The sequence below is a fragment of the Leucopleurus acutus genome (assembly GCF_964270905.1).
Source record: "Leucopleurus acutus genome assembly, chromosome: 1".
Lineage (NCBI taxonomy): Eukaryota > Metazoa > Chordata > Mammalia > Artiodactyla > Delphinidae > Leucopleurus > Leucopleurus acutus.
The window spans coordinates 40246155-40259591 of record NC_139142.1 but is presented as its reverse complement, the minus strand read 5'-3'; the positions used below and the strand labels follow the sequence as shown (position 1 = coordinate 40259591).

Sequence of the window (13437 nt, the reverse complement as noted above, 5' to 3'; positions counted from 1 at the left end):
CATGGCTGCTCAGCCTGCACGTCCAGAGCCTGTGCTCCGCAACGGGAGAGGCCACAACAGTGAGAGGCCCGCGTACCGCAAAAAATAAAGAAAAAATATATATATATATTTTTTCCTAGTTGTTTGAAATCATTACTTCATTGCTTTCTTGCTTGCTTTTCTATTTTTTTTTCTTGGATAATATCTTTATTACATTGTCTGATTTTTCACTTGGAATAAGCTATCTTGATGTTCCAATACTGCTTTAACCACCTCTTGGTGTCTCAGCTAAGAATACCTGTCTTGGTTTCACCTGGAAATCCACTACAGATAATTACAGCTGCTAGATTGCACTGGGTACGACTGACACTCTTGGTTGCTCAATGAGGCTGTTCCTTCAACATTTTACTTGGACTTCTACCTCTGGTATGTGCTGGTCTATCATCCGTCTCAGGTGTAAGTGGTCCCTGGCCTGCTCTACTCCACCAATGGCCACTTCTCTGGCTGGAATGTCAAGCATCTCCCACAGCTGGTCTGCTCTGCTCTACCCCATTGCTTTCTTGCATCCCATGTGTCAATGGAATCCCTGAAATTGTTACTTGTTTGTAGTAACCTGTTTCCCCTAACCCGCCCCCCGCCCCAAAGCTTTTGGTGTGTTCTCTTTATACCTGTTCTGAAATTTCAGAATGAATCTTTTTTCTTTTACAAACTCATCCTGTTCTATACTTAATAAGCCCTTTCAATCTGAATTTTTATATCTTATATCAACTCTGGGGTATGTTCTTCTATTATTTAAATTTTTTTTCTCTGTCTGTATTCCTGGAACTCCTGTTGGACAGGTATTGATTGGTTCTTTTAGTTGCTCTACTCCTCTTGACATTTTTCCCTTCATGTTTTCTGTCTCTGGTCTTTTTCCTCTATATTCCAGGAGATTTTCTTAAGTTTTTTCTTGCATTCCTTAGAGTTATTTTTTTATTTTGGTGATTGTATTTTTAATCTCCATGAATTCATTGTTTTCCACCTGCTCTTTTTTCATAGTAGTCTCTTTTGGTTTAAATGAATACATTATCTTCTCTTTTTGGACATTAATGAGAATTCCTTGTAGCTTCTTATGTTTTATGAATTATTTATATTTCCACTGTCTAGGTCAGTTATTTTGATATTTATTTTGGTTGTTCTCCAAATAAACTTGAGGTACAGAATTTCCTACCAACACATGGTCTTTTACTCATTTACTTGTGAATCAAGGACAAGTCCAATTGATATAGGTGGCTTTGGTGAGGTTTTCTTTGTTCAGCTCCAAACTTAGAGCTAGATTTTGTGTTTGTCAATAGGAATGTGGATGATAGGATTTACTTTAGGGTGCTGGGGGCAGGTAGTCAGTCTGGGCTTCTCTCTAAATGCCAATGCAAATTTGGTCCTCTCTGGTATGCCAACCTCTACTCTGAATTACTATTGCATGAATACACCACATACACTGACTAAATTTCTTCAGAGATGATGTTTCCAACTTGGCCTGGGAGCAAAATCCATTGCTGCATAGAAGGATGGGGCAGGGCACCAAAGACCAAGGACAGCAGGAGTCCGGGCTCTGGTTCCATCAGTCCTGATGTATGTGCCCATCTTTGGAGTTGGGGATGAAAACATCTGTATTCGTAACACCGTGGATTGAGTAGGGAAGTTGTATTCCTCAGAGGAGATTCAAATGCTTTTATCTGAAGATTAAGACAAGAGCAATAGCTGTCCACTATAATAGGCAAGTGTGATTAACCCCACTTTATGAGTGCATTTGGTGAAATACTGTGAATGAATCATAGAGGTTAGGAGTGAGGGGCAGCATGATATAGTAAATCAACGTAATATAAACAACACCATTGCTGATCCTTGTGCTGATCTTTGTGGGAAAAGCTAGAGGGAATGCTTAAGTAGTTCCATCAACTTAACCTTGGCCCACTTCACATCAGTTGGGAGTGGAGAGGAAGAGGTTCTGCAAATCATTAACATCATAGCAAAGATGCTATAGGCTCCAGTAGAGACCAACTTCCTGTTTCTGATTCACTAAATACCTTTCCCTTAAAATGAGCGTAGAGTAACCATGGGAGAAAAATGCGGCTGTGGAAAAGACTTGTGGAATATTACAAAATGTTTGGGACCGTATTCACTCCATTCGTACTCCTCCTTTCATTTGTAGAGTTTCTATGCATTTCAAAGACTTTTTTCGGTGCTGACAGGGAAGAAAGTTCTGCCAAATTGGAACCTTTTAAACAGATCAAGATTTTCAGCTTATCTCAAACAGAGTTAGATTTGATGCAGATAAATCTCAACTACATCACAATGTTGATGGGATCATTCATTTCCTTTCTTTTTAGCAGAGTAACTGCCATTCTCAAACACAGATCAAGCATTTAGCCCTAACAAATGTAGTAATCAAAATAGAGGTTGATCAGCTTACCCAGTTTCCCATCTGCGCTTTGGCTGAGATGTTTAATTTTCGTTTCCTCCTTTCCATTGACATGGAAGGAGGTCTGATAGCCCTTTACAGGGGATGTTGTTACTTCTTCATTCTCAAATAAGAGCTGGAATTCCATTTGAAAAGAGAAATTACATTGGGTTTAATCAATACCCTCAAAGAATTAAGAGGAAAAAATTACCTGTTATTTGACTTTAGTACGTACTTGATGCCCATGATTTGTGTTCTTATGTTAATTATAGGGTCACTAGCAATTAGATTAGCTATTGTTAACATCTAAAATTGATTTAAATGCAAAAAGAATCAATACTTGAGCTAAATGTTTAAATATCCTGACACTAACAAGAGACTCAGTCTTTCCAATTGAATTATTTTTTGCTTTCTGCATTTTACATCGATCATGTCTAAGAGAGGTGAAAAATACTTACTGTTGTAAAGGACAATGTAAATAACTTGCTATGGCCTTAGGAATGAAGGCAATGGCACTGGTGGGAGCATTAAGTGGTAAGGGTAGTTTGTGAAACTAAAGTATCTTAGCATTAAATTTGGCAAAAGATTATGCTAATTACAAATGGCCGATGAGGTTTTTTATAGTAATAGTTTTTTTTTAATTGGAGTATAGTTGATTTACAATATTGTGTTAGTTTCAGGTGTACAGCAAAGTGATTCAGTTATATATATTTTTTCAGATTATTTTCCATTATAGGTTACTACAAAATATTGAACATAATTCCGTATGCTATATGGTAAATCCTTGTTGCTTATCTATTTTATGTATAGTAGTTTGTCTCTGTTAATTCCATACTCCTAATTTATCCCTCCCTCACTTCCTATCCCCTTGGTAGCCATAAGTTCATTTTCTATGCCTGTGAGTCTGTTTCTGTTTTGTAAATTCACTTGTATTACTTTTTAGATTCCACATATAAGTGATATCATGTGATATTTGTCTTTCTCTCTCTGACTTACTTCACTTAGTATGATATTCTCTAGATCCATCCATGTTGCCACAAGTGGCAATATTTCATTCTTTTATGGCTGAGTAATATTCCACTGTATATATATACACCACATCTTCTGAAACCAATTGTCTGTTGATTGGCACTTGGGTTGTTTCTGTGTCTTGGTTATTGTAAACAGTGCTGCTATGAACATTGGGGTGAATGTGTCTTTTTCAATTAGTTTTCTCTGGATGTATGCTCAGGAGTGGGATTGGTGGATCATATGGTGGTTCTATTTTTAGGTTTTTTTTTTTGCAGTACGCGGGCCTCTCACTGTTGTGGCCTCTCCCGTTGCGGAGCACAGGCTCTGGACGTGCAGGCTCAGCAGCCATGGCTCACGGGCCCAGCCGCCCCGCTGCATGTGGGATCATCCCGGACCAGGGCACGAACCCATGTCCCCTGCATCGGCAGGCGGACTCTTAACCACTGCACCACCAGGGAAGCCCCTATTTTTAGTTTTTAAGAAACCTGCATACTGTTTTCCACAGTGGCTGCACCAATTTACATTTCCACTAACAGTATAGGAGGGTTCCCTTTTCTCTATACCCTCTCCAGAATTTATTTGTAGACTTTTTGATGATAGTAAAATGGCTGATGTTTTCAAGCACTTGCTGGATGCTTGACACTGTTATTTTTCTCATTTAATTTTCACAAAAATCTTATGACACAGGTACTGAGTGACTCAAGGAGGATCTGCCTCCACTAAGTCACAGGTTAGGTTGAATCCCAGATCCGCTGACTACAGATCCAGAACCCATAACCTGTATGCTATGTTTTAGCAATTGCGATTCTAGATATTCTAAACAAATGGAGTGTCGATGGAGTTTTAAAGGGTGAAAAGTTGAAAAGATGTAAATTCAGAAAAATAGTGGAGTTTACAAATTACTTGCTCTTATATCAGTTTAAATCACAGAAACTCTCTTGGTAAATTTGATACTCCTATAACCCTAAATTTGGTTTGTTGAATTGGGTTCTACAATTGTAATAGTCAAATTTACAACATTTTTAACATGTTCAAATCTTTTTTAGAGTCTCCGAATTTAGAGTTGCGAGCTATCAGAGTGTATACAATCATAGGTCATAGAAGCATTTAAGGATCTGAGTCTGGGAGACTAGACCTAGCTCAGTGTGTGTGGTTGTGTGTGCATATGTGTGTGTGTGTGTGTGTGTGTGCACCCATATGTACACCTGACTGCATGTTGGTGGTGAGGTTCTGGTTAGACAGAACTTCAGCCAAATAAATCACATTTAAACAGTTATTGTTTAAAAACAACAAGACCCCTTGGTGCAGATTCTCCTTGTTCTTTTTTGTTTTTAAGTATCACTTGAGAAGCTGAACATAGTTATGCAAATGTATGTCAAGTAGGCCCCACAGGCCCTAGAGAAAATGTATAACAGGATCTTTTGTGGCTTGACAAAGGCTGCTCAGACCAAGGAGCCCTTGGTTTTCAGAGTTGGATGCTAGAGAGGGAAGGTGGGGGTGAAATGAGGAAATTTGCAGAAAGCCCATTGTTTCAACAATTTAAAAACTACATTAGTGGGCTTCCCTGGTGGCGCAGTGGTTAAGAATCCGCCTGCCAATGCAGGGAACACGGGTTCCAGCCCTGGTCCGGGAAGATCCCACATGCTGCGGAGCAACTGGGCCAGTGAGCCACAACTAGTGAGCCTGCATTCTAGAGCCCGCAAGCCACAACTACTGAAGCCCACGTGCCTAGAGCCCATGCTCCACAACAAGAGAAGCCACCGCAGTGAGAAGCCCACACACTGCAACGAAGAGTAACCTCTGCTCTCAGCAACTAGAGAAAGCCTACGTGCGGCAACAAAGACCCAACACAGCCAAAAATAAAGAAAGAATATATTAAAAAAAAAAAACTAGATTAGTTATTTTTACCACAAGCTACTAGAGTTAAAAGCATCAACATTTTAACACACACTCCAATATTCTCAAATCTGATATTCAACTTCTGATATTCAGGTTTTGACTACATTGACAATTATATTTTGAGTAAAAATTTCATTTTAGATGAATATATCCTTTACCTCAAAATATCTTAATTGTCATAACATATATTTCTTTTGAACTCAATTTGCTTTGCTGAAGATTATTTCAACTTTGGAATCACTAATTGCCACTATTTTGTCAAAAATGTTTGTCTATTTAGGATCTCAAAAAGTTCTGCCCATCTTTTTCTATCTTTGTTGCTATGGGAAGATCCTTCTGCAGAAGCATGTTTGCAGAAGTGTTTGGGTTATAAGAATCACCCAAATCACTGTAAGGTAGGCAGGACAGGGATCACTCTTCCCATTTTCTGGTTGAGGAAAATGAGATAAATGAAATGAGTTGAAGAAGGCCTCATAGTTGGCCAGCAGCTGGGACTTGAATGGGCTATTCTTGACTTTTAATTCTTTTTTTTTTTTTTTTTTTTTTTGCGGTACGCTGGCCTCTCACTGCTGTGGCCTCCCCCGTTGCGGAGCACAGGCTCCGGACGCGCAGGCTCAGCCGCCATGGCTCACGAGCTCAGCCGCTCCGCGGCACGTGGGATCTTCCCGCACCGGGGCCCGAACCCGTGTCCCCTGCATCGGCAGGCAGACTCTCAACCACTGCGCCATCAGGGAAGCCCTATTCTTGACTTTTAAAGCAAAAGACCCTCTTTACTCACTGTTGTGTGCTGATGATCTTTATGAATAGTTTTCTAGACTGAAAAGTGCTCTTCAAGGAGGAAGCAGATCTAGGTTCAAATCCTGAAGCTTTTGCTTCTCATCTCTGGTTGGACAAAGTACCTAAACTCTTGGAACCCTAGTGTCTTAATGTGTAGAATGGGAGAAAATGATATAAATTTTGCAGGGTTGTTAGGATTCAATGAGCTACAAGTTTTAAGTGCCTGGTATTGTAGTATTAGTATAAGAAACACCATGCAGTCTCTTTTGATGTTCTCCAACCTTTACTAATTAGAGTATACTTTACCATTAACTTTTTGAGAATACACCAAGAATTGTATCATAAAGACCTAAAAATCTCAGGAGAAATAAACTAAATGGTCAGCAGCTTTTAGGTCAGCATGGAGTGATGCAGAGAGCTCTGATCAGCAGACTGGTTCTGATTACTACCTACCACTAATAAAAGCAAGAGTTTAGATTTCATCCATTCATTGAGCAAATCTTTATTGAACACCTATTCTATGCCAGTCATTGCTCTAAGTCCTGGGGAAATAGCAGTGAAGGCAAAAATACCTGCCCTTAGAGAGCTTACATTCTAGTGACACTCATTGTATACCAGGCATTTGTTCCAGTGTTCAACTGCTGTGTGATTTAATGCCCAAATTAATTATGTAAAAATAGCATTTGGGTAAAACTTGGCTGGCAATTCTTTTGCTCAGTGTGGTATTGACTGAGGTCACTTGTTTTTTGTTCAGCTGACAGCTGGTTTGGTCTAGAGGGTGCCAAACAGGCTCATTCAGATGCCTAGCACCTCACCTTGTGAGGATGGCAGGAAAGCTGAGCTCAGTGGAACAAACCCCTCTCTCTCTTCATGTAGTTTCATATGGTTTTTCTAGCAGGACAGTCATACTTCTTATAAGGCAGATGGCTTCCCACAGAGAGAGTGTTCCTGGAGACCAAGGCAGAAGTTGAAAGTCTTCTTCTGACTCAGACTTGGAAGCCAAGCAGTATTACTTCACTTGCGTTTTATTAATGACAACTGAGGGCCTATGGCCAGTGTGGGTTCAAGGGGAGGGGAATTATATCCCATCCTCTCATAGGAGGAATGTCCAAAAAACCGTGGCCGTCTTCAAGCTGCACTTTATGTGTGTTATCTCATTTAGTCCTTACAACAACAACTCTATGAAATAGGTACTCTTAAATTATACTCATTTTACAAACAAGGAAACTAACACAGAGAAGTTAAGTAATGTACCCAAGATTATGCAGTCAGTCAGTTGCAGAGCCAAGATTAAAAAATGGGAATCTAGATCCAGAGTCCAATATTTTAACCACTGCACTTTACTCCCTCATATGATTTGCACCACCTTGGACAATATATTTAAAATGACTGGGTTTCAGTTCCTCATGCACAAAATGAGAGACTGAGAATAGATGAGATTTTCATCTCACATCTGTTATGATGGCCACTACCAAAAACCAAAAAATAGCAAGTATTGGCAAGGTTGTGGAGAAACTGGAACTCTTGTGCACTGTTGGTAGGAATGTGAAATGGTGCAGCCACTCTGAGAAACAGTATAACAGTTCCTCAAAAAATTAAAAATAGAATTACCATATGACCAGCATTCCACTTCTGAGTATATACCCAAAAGAATTAAAAGCAGAGTCTCAGAGAAATATTTGTACACCCATTTTCATAGCAGCATTATTTATAATAACCAAAAAATGGAAGATAAAACCCACGTGTTCATTGACGTATGAATGGATAAATAAAATGTGGTATATACATAAATGGAATATTATTTAGCCTTAAAAATGAAGTTCTGACACATGTTACAACATGGATGAAACGAGGATATTTTTCTAAGTGAAATAAGCTAGTCACAAAAGGACAAATGTTCTATGATTCCATTTATATGAAGTACCTAGAGTAGTCAAATTCATAAGTCAGAAAATAAAAGGGTGGTTGCCAGGAGCTAAAAGCTGGGAGGAATGGGAAGTTTTTGTTTAATCGGTATAGGGTTTCAGTTTTGCAAGATGAAAATAATTCTGGAGATTGGTTGCACAACAATGTGAATGTACTTTACTGTAAAAATGGTTACAACAGTAAATTTCATATTCTGTGTATTTTACCGCAATTAAAAATAAAAAAGAATGGATGAATTTCATCAACTTTCTACAATTCTGTGTAACTTTTATCCTATATCTAGTATAATAGTAGTTGCTTCTGCTAGACTTAGAAATAAATTTGTAACAAGTATATTCCAATTAAGGGTTAGTGCCTAGTCTCATAACTTTATAAAAAGAAATAAATTAAGTCATAAAAAAGCAGAGCACATTATATATTTTTTTTCCAAAACATTGAAATAATGAGTCATTAAGAAAGGTGTCTAGTGATGTGTACAGAAAGTGACTAAAATACACAATATAATTAGCAAACCAAACAGTGGAAGGCAAAGTCAGACAGGACTCCTTGCCCACCAGAACAGGCCAAAGCAAACAAGTGTATTTTGTATTGTGCTGTGAAGGTCAATAAACTCAGACTTGGCCAGTTCAGGAGTGGGAGAGAGATGCAGAAACCAGGACCTTTGGAACTGAACGTCAACCCAAAATTCAAATTATAGGATAGAACTCAGATGTTAGCTGTGTTTCTGTTGCCTGGAAGGTGACTCGGGGGGAAAAAACAACCAACCAGGTTCAGGGTTTCAGAAAACTATTTCACCAGGCCATTTAAGGGGGAGCAAGTTTGATTTCAAGGTTTAATCAGAAGGTGAATATAACTGTTTTTTCAAGTGACCAGAAGGTAAATAAGGAAGTATTCCAGAGGCACCACTAAACCCCAGGGCAAGAAGGAAATGGTGTTCTTTTCTCACTTAAAATTTTTCTTCCTGACTATCCAAGTAAACATGCTCATTGAAAATACAGTACGATGGACAGTTGTTATTTTGATGGCCTAGCAGCTCTCTTCTTTTCTTGGTACATTGCACACTCCTTATCACACTAACCATCTGGCCATAGTGGGTGCTGCTGTCTTTTAAAAAAAAAAAAAAAATTCTGCTACAGCATGGGGAATGCAGGCTGCACTGACTTGTCCCAAACTCAAGGAGAACAGATCCTGTTACCTCCTGATTGATACTGTCTTCTTCCATAAACCTGCCTGCCTATGCACTACCCTCCCCTCCCTTCCTATCACCACCCTGGCCACTCTGATTGGATATGTGATCTAAAATGGGCCAATGAAAATTTTTTGTTGGGATTATTTTAGCTGGATCTGCCACACCCCCCAAAGAATGAGGGGACATTCTTTGCCTCTGTAGTGGAAAAACTAGAAAATGTGAATCCAGGAGCTTCTGGCAACAGAGTCCTGTGGCTGTGGAGAAGGCAGATCTACCATAGAAGACATTGATCCCAATGTGCAGAGAGGAGGGGGAAGGAGATTTGGAAAGAGTCCCTGGTTCCAGTCAGTCCTAGTAACTGGTTCAGTAAGCCAACAAATATCCCTTTAATTAAGGTAGTTTGATTTCAGTTTCTGTCACTAACAGTCAGAAGAGCTCTGACTTGTATCAAACAAAAAAGTATAAAGAAACAGAATAATATGCATCTGTAGTGCTACTCCCCAGGGGCAACAACTGATAACATTCTGTCATAGGTACTTGTGATCTTTTTACTATGCTTTATTTTTATTTTTTAGTATTTTATTTATTTATTTATTTATTTATTTATTTATTTATTTATGGCTGCGTTGGTTCTGCGTTGGTTCTTCGTTGCTGCGCGCCAGCTTTCTCTAGCTGTGGCGAGCAGGGGCTACTCTTCCTTGCAGTGCGCGGGCTTCCCATTGCGGTGGCTTCTCTTGCGGAGCACGGGCTCTAGGCGCACGGGCTTCAGTAGTTGTGGCACGCAGGCTCAGTAGTTATGGCTCCCAGGGCTCGGTAGTTGTGGCGCATGGGCTTAGTTGCTCCGTGGCATGTGGGATCTTCCTGGACCAGGGCTCGAACCCGTGACCCCTGCATTGGCAGGCGGATTCTTAACAACAGCGCCACCAGGGGAGTCCCGAGCTTTATGTTTGTTTGTTTTTCATTATATCATTTTCCAGTATTATTGAAAATGTTAATTACAAATTATAGTTTTCACTACTGTTCCCGTAATATTGGATGTTTAGGTTATTTCCAAGTTTTTGATGCATGGTGGGCATAAATTTTTGTTTGTATTTCAAATTACTTCATTGGGATAGAAAGAGAATTACAGAGTCAAAGAATATGAATAGTGACTTTTTAAGTGTTTTACTTCTTTGTTTTTAGTTGCACTGTGTGGCTAGTGGGATCTCAGTTCCCCAACCAGTGACTGAACCCAGGCCACAGCAGTGAAAGCCAGGAATCCTAACCACTAGACCACCAGGGAACTCCCCAAAGATTTTTACTTCTGTTGAAAAGTGACATATGATAAAAAGAGTTAAATATAAATCTTAACAAGTTAGCCTTCCATCTCTGACCTTCAATCATGTTTTTTCTTTCTCAGATTCTTTCTGTCTCTCTCTCGCGCAATATATATATATAAATATATATATATAACTATATATATATAAACAATATATATATATAAACACAAACGCAATATATATATATATAAACGTGAACACTTGGGTTTTATCCTCCAGTTTTTTTTTGAATTTTATTTTATTTTTTTATACAGCAGGTTCTTATTAGTTTCCTCCATTTTTTGGTTATTATAAATAATGCTGCTATGAAAATGGGTGTACCTTCCACAGCCACTTTTTAAAAAGCCTATCAAATCATGGTGGTAGAAATACTCTTGTGTACTTTGACTTTAACAATTTTAACAATGTATTTTTAAATAGCTGCTTGGCATTTAATTGCTCCCTCCCAATGAAGGACATTTAGGCTTTTTCCAGTCTTTTGCCACTACAAATAAGTCTGTATTAAGTACCCTTATATAAACGAACATCACAACTGTGCAAATATATCAGTAAGACAGACCTCTAGAGGAGAAAGTACTAAGTCAGAGTATGTGCATTTTAATTGTGCTAGGCATTCCCAAAATGTCTCCACAGTGGTTACTACTAATAGGCTCCCACCAGTAATATATGAAAGAGTATGCTTCCTGATACTTTCACCAAGATAACATATTAACAAATTTTTATATCTTTGCCCATGTGATCAACAAAAATTTGTTTCTTTTTGTTCTTGTAATTTGATGAATTGCCCTCTGGAAAGGTTGTACTAATTTATACTTCCATGTGTAATATGTCAAACTATCTGCCTTGTTGCATCTTCACCAGCATTAAGCACCATCATTACTTTAAACCTTCACTAATTTAAAAGGAGATAATAGTATCCCATTCCATTTTTCAAGCTGGCATCTTATTTTATTCATTCATGCAACATATATTTTCCAGGCACCTATAGTGTGGCACATTGTTCTGACAACAGTGGTAAGATATTCTCCTTGCCCTCAAGGTGCTTACATTTCTTTGATTACTTGTGAGTCTGAACATTAAAAAATGAGCAGTTTCAAGTTGTATTTTAAACTAGGAATTGTGCATTGCCTCAGATGTTTTAAGGAGATAGGAGATAATGGTAACTTAAAGATGATGTTTATTATTCTGATGGAAGTGGCATCTATAGATCTGTAGTGGGAAAACGGCATTTCCTGACTCATTTATATGAAAACTTCCATTCTGTTACCTAGAAGGGAGAGTCCAGAGGTTTCAAGAAAGTAAGCTAAATACAGTGACAGATACCATTAATTGACCCCCAGTGTCTATTGTCCTCTTCTTCCTTTTAGGAATAGAATTATCTGACCTTTTAGTAGGACATATGGCCACTTAGCTAGAGGTATATTTCCCTGGGAGCTAGGCATTGGACATGTGACTAGGATTGGGCCAATGATAAGTAAGAAGTGACATAAGCAATATCTTGATTGTTTCTTAAGGTGGAATCTCCTCCTCTAGATATCTTTCTTCCTTCAGTCTGGGAAATGACAGGGATTGGAAACCAATGTTGAAGGTCACGGGATTTTAGATGACCCGGTGAGGCAGAACTACCTTGTCAACCTAGACTACTCATCTCTGGACTCTTACATGAAAGAAACAAACTTCTATCTTATTGAAGTCACTGTAATATGTGGCCTCTGGAACAGCAGATTGGCTCATTTGCTAATTGATATATGTACATAATGTGACGTGGTATAATAGGTGCTACAGAGACCTAAAATATCTCTTCTGGTTGGCCTCTGTAAAGTCTGAAATTTCCTCATTAGAGAGTCCACCTTCTGAGTTAAGGTCTCACAAAATAGATTCTGTAGCATACTAGCTTCTCAGTTAATAAGAAATATTGAGATATTGCTAGAAAAAAAGGGCTAGTGTAAATTAAAACTGGGACATGCAGAGTCTTAGCACGTTTCTTTACTGCAAGCTTTCTCAGATAATTTCATATGCTGGTGTGCATCAGGAACATTCAAGAATGTCATAAAACACATATTCAAAAAATACATTTCCAAAGAAAAAGCATTTCTATAACTTAAGTGATCACTTAAGCGGCCAAAATTGAATCCATTTTTGTGGATTTTGTTAGCATTTTAAAGGACTAATGTTCTTTGGAACATATCTTGGGGAAAGCTAGTTAAGACTTTAGACTCCAAGAACCTTTTTTAAGGATTCTCAATGAGAGGCTAAGAAATTTACACATCTCCTGGTCATGAACATTTTCTCTAATAGATTTTGGAAGCTTTTGATTTTGGCAGTAACCCTAAAAAGAGGAGTGAGCTTATTTGTAGATTCAGTGATTTGTTGGGGGAGGGGTCTGGAGGAAGGATGATAATAGACTTAGTACTCTGGGACTACTCTAGGCAGCTTAGGTCACTGAAGTATGACCAGTAAATCTGATGATCTCATCTCTCTGTACGTTAGTCAGTTATTGCTGCAATAATGTGCATAACAAATAACCATAATATCTTAGTGACTTACATGACAAATATTTTTCTCACCCCCAGATCTTAGGGTCAGCTAGAGTGACTGTGATTTGGGCTGTGAATTGAGTTCGGATCTGATCCACATGTTCTCCATTCTGCAATCAACAGGTACCCAGGGAATGTTGTTCTCACGGCAAAAGTATAAGACAGTGGAAGACTCCCTGGTGGCACAGTGGTTAAGAATCCACCTGCCAATGCAGGGGACATGGATTTGATCCTTGGTCCGGGAAGATCCCACATGCCGTGGAGCAAATAAACCAGTGAGCCACAACTACTGAGCCTGCCCTCTAGGGCCCGTGTGCCGCAACTACTGAGCCCATGTGCTGCAACTATTGAAGCCCACCC

General features: G+C 38.9%; 1 pseudogene across 1 annotated transcript; it reads right to left on the bottom strand.

Annotated features, from left to right (window-relative positions):
• Window positions 1-244: 244 nt before the first annotated feature.
• LOC309968559 (SNRPN upstream reading frame protein-like) lies at window positions 245-499 on the bottom strand (annotated as a pseudogene). The gene has a single exon. The product of its transcript is annotated as an SNRPN upstream reading frame protein-like (transcript).
• Window positions 500-13437: the final 12938 nt, after the last annotated feature.